Raw genomic sequence first — 4,296 nt, 5'->3', positions numbered from 1 at the left:
CGCGGGCCACTTGAGTCGTAAATGACCAGCTTTCGTGCCTACAGTGCGTGTTTCCTGTCTGCGGATTGCAGCTCCGCTGTGTTCTGGTGTCCTGCCTCCCAGTTATTTGAGAATTCTTAACCCTCGGCCTGCCCTCTCTCTTCTGGGCAGAGGCGGACCCCGATACTCGCTTCGTCCCAGTCCATTTCTTGGCTACACGTGGGAACCGGGAGCTGAAGTGTGATCCTCTCCCTAAGGTCTCGTTCTCAGATGGCTCCCGTCGGGAGAGCCCGGGGTCCTCATCGACGTCCGCCCTCCGCCCTCCGCGGTGACACGGACCGATGAATCTGCACCACGGGGCTGATGGCAGCGTCCGTGACACACTGTGTGTCCTCAGGGCTGTGGCTGGCACGTCGTGCAGTTAGTAGCTTCCTCCACGTCTGTGGGGTCTGATGGAAATGTGAAGACTTTGAGATTCAGTTCATCCCAGTTAAAATCCACGTTTCTTCCAGATGATTCGCAGATCATGTCTGTTCTTTAACGAAGGCTTGATGACAGTCTTGTTTTGATTACATAACTTAAGAAATTATGTAATCCTTATAAAATATTGCAGATTTTGAAAAATGTGTTTCTTCATTGGAAATGTTGAGAAAAACATTATCTCATGTGGTATTTTTTTTTTTTTTTTGCCAATGATTTGAAGTTTTTCTAGCAAAGGGCTGGGTTCTGAGACCAAATTGTCTCTTCAGAGCTGTGTAAAAATTTTAAAATATAATTCCCCACTGACAGGAAAGTTTATCGTTCTTCCTAAATCTTGTGGCACAGACGATGCAAACAGGGCACAATGCCAGGTTCGCTCACACGCAGAAAATAAATCCGATTTGCTCGTGGAGGTCGTGTGTACGTGACCGATTTCAGCTAGAATGGCTTAAAGTCCTTTTCCCCACCTCTTTGAGATATGCTGATTTGTTCATCTGCATGTAGATTTCCCACCCCCGGCATCTTTGGGTCTAAACCATCATCAGTACCAGGGGAGCACTTTCTAAGAGATGCCCCCCGGTCTGAAAGGCTGCCTCGTACCTCTATTCTGTTCATTGAAGTGATGATTATTTGAGTTAGAATCACCACCGGATTAGAACCAGAACCCAGGAGTGCTGCTGCTTGCCTCCAGATCAGGTGCCTTCCGTAGCATCTGTAAATAGCATCAGGGCAGCCAGTATACTCAGGCGTAAAGTCCGAGAAGGGTGTCCTCCGACAGAGCCGAGAAGTTCTGGGTTAAAAACAGGGAAAACAGCTTCATCGACCATTGCGATTCTTAATAGACCGGACGTTAATTTCAGAAGTCCAGCATGGAATATATTATACAGAATTTCCCAGATCCTAATTCACAGGGTAATGATCATCTTTTCCGATTCCCTCTCCAGCAGGTGAATCCTTTTTATAATATCCTCGCCAAGTATTTATTATATCCGCTTAAGTATCTACAGCAATGATAATCACTTAAAATTACGATGATGTTGATGAAAATGGCAATGATAGTAGCTATATTGTGCTTTCAACCTGCTGTCTCTGCAGTTTTCGATATTAAACGTCTTAACCCTCCCATCACCCTCTGAAATAGATTCTATTTCTTTTCCGCATTTTATGTCTGAGGAGACTGAGGCCCGAAGGGATGAGGTCAGCCGCCCCAGGGAACACGGTGGACAAGGAGCCGGGTCTGGACTTGGGTTCTGCACAGTGCTGTCCGGAGCCCACGCAGTTAGTCACAGCGCTGGATTCACCCAGTGTCTGGTGGCCCCAGACATTCTGTGGCTTGTGGGAGCAGAACGCTGCCCACTTGACCATATCCCCTCTGTGTGTGTGTGTGTGTGTGTGTGTGTGTGTGTGTGTGTGTGTCCAAGTCATTCTCTTCCTATGAAGGCACCAGTCATAGTGCGTTATGGCTCACCCTGATGACCTCATCTTAACTTGATGACATCTGCAGAGACGTTGTTTCCAAATAGGTGACATTTCACAGGTCCCAGGGGTTCGGAGTTCACATCTGTTTTTTTTTTTTTTTTCGGGGGACAGAATTCAACCCATAGCCATGCTCCGTCAGTATTTGATAACCAAACAAGTAAACGGAAGTGATCTCAGCCTTCACTTCTGAGAAGCCTCTTACATTTGGGAGACAAAGTGATCGCTCCTCCTTCATATTAGCAGGATAAGTGATTATCCTACTTTACCTTGATCTTGCTATTTATTGTCCCACCACAATATGTTTGTTCATATATTTGTGCCATTTAAACCACGAATTCCCCAAGGAAAGGCCTTTGTCGTATTTATTTTCATACCTCATTGCCTAGCACAGTCCCTAGGGAGGAAGAACGAACGCTGATTTAGCTACGTTTCTTCTTTCATCCTGACTGGGTTCTCTTCCTTGTCCCCTCTCAAAATCGCATTGCCGTCTGCTCGACCTTTATGAAGCGGCAGCAAAGTGACCGGGTGGCAAGGTCGCGACACTGAGATGTACAGTTGTTATTTTTTCAGTGGGATTATTTTCCTGTAGCCACTTGAGACGATAAAGAATGCTTTTCTCATGTGGGGCTGCTTCATCTAACCAGCAATACCCTAGAATGCTGTAATAGTCTGCTTTGTTTTTTTTTTTTTGAAATTAATTTAAATCATTGCTTGCCAAGTATGTTTATGCTATATTTAAAATATTTGTTGGAAAAGATGTTTGCATTTTTGGCAACATTTTTTGAAGAGTTTGTGTAAGGGGGACAGTAAACATTTCGCACGCCGGAAACAAGAACCTTTTTAAGGAGATGTACGAAATCTACAAAGCTATTGCCGTCAGTAGCTTTTAGGTAAAAAATGGATGGCGAAAGGCGTATCTTCCTTTTTAGAAACAAAAGGGAAACTTGCCTCAGCAAATTATTTATTAAATATTATGTATCCCTTTCAAACATTATTGGGGGTGGGTTATAACCGAAACCCATACGTGGGGTAGTCAATGATAAATTGAGAATTCAACAATTACCTTGCACGTAGGAAAAATTAAAAAAAGCATTCGAGGTGAGGTGGAATGCGCTTAAGCATTTAAGTTAAAGATTACCTCAGTTTACTGGTGGCGGGTAAAGGAAAGAATAAAATTTATAGAAGTCATTTTTTTTTTTTTAAACTAAGATATTGGGCTAAACTATTACTTGACTAATAGGTGGAAGAAATATTTAATAATGGAAATATCAGAAAAAATATAAGCTTTATAATGAAGAATTTAACGGTGATAAACCTAGAGGTAGGTAGCTGGATGAATCTCACTGTTATTTTTTATTTCTAAGCTTTTATCCAAAAAGCCAGTTTTCAAAGGAGGTTTGCTTGTTTTGTGCTGTTTTTCCTGCGACAGTCGTGATACTAGTTTTAAGGGATGCACTTCCATTATTCTTCATTACTTCTTATGTCCCACCCGTTATACCTGAGCTACGGGTATCATCGGAAGACAGAAACCAAAGAGCCGGCTTCCCAAGAACGAAGCGCGAACCGAATCGATTTCAAGATCGCATCGTGCCCCGGGAGCCTGAGGTTCTGGAAGAGGGACAGGCAGCAGCTTCCCCGAAAAGGAGTTGAAAATAACACGCAGGACTCCGTTTCCAGTTTCCGTGGAATGACTGAATTCAGCGTGCCATCATGATCTGGGGCGGAGGCTTTTATTCCCAATTTAGTTCGTAGAGCTCGTTTTGAAATATATAAAATTAAGCAATCTTTGCTTTTGGAGAACTATTTTTAAAACGTTCTCTCCGCAAAGAGTACCTAAGACAGAGAGTTTTAAATGCAGAGGACGTTTTCCGATGAGTGGTAGATGTGTTTGGTTATAAGTTTCCAGCTATCATTGACGCCGTAGTACATCACCACGTACGTAGGGGTAGCCGGTGTCATAACGACTGTCCTGGGTGCGGACGGGCATGAAAAGCAGGTACGTCACCACCGTTTTCTCTTGCAGCCAGCGCAGTGACCCTCTGAGGGGATGCGGGTGAGGTTGGGCACCGAGGTTGGGCACCACGTGAGTCTCCGTGCCCCGTCTTCGCCACTCCGCCGTGCACTCCCGGGGAGACCGGGCGTTTCAGACCCCGCGTGGCGTGAACGCGGGTGGGGAGCTGCCTGACCCGTCCAGCTACGCGTCCTGCGGCCGGTCAAGGGCCCCCTCTCCCCTCGATCCGCCTGCATGTGGCTGGAGGCTCCGTGTCACTTCAGAGTCAGCGTTCGCCCCTGAGCGAGCCCGGCCCCACCCTCCCTGTCCCAGGACCGGCCCCCTCTCCCCGTTTTCCCGGCGGCGCT

The sequence above is a fragment of the Pteropus vampyrus genome, unplaced genomic scaffold, assembly GCF_000151845.1.
Source record: "Pteropus vampyrus isolate Shadow unplaced genomic scaffold, Pvam_2.0 Scaffold450, whole genome shotgun sequence".
Classification (NCBI taxonomy): Eukaryota; Metazoa; Chordata; class Mammalia; order Chiroptera; family Pteropodidae; genus Pteropus; species Pteropus vampyrus.
Note: the sequence above shows the minus strand (reverse complement) of the source record.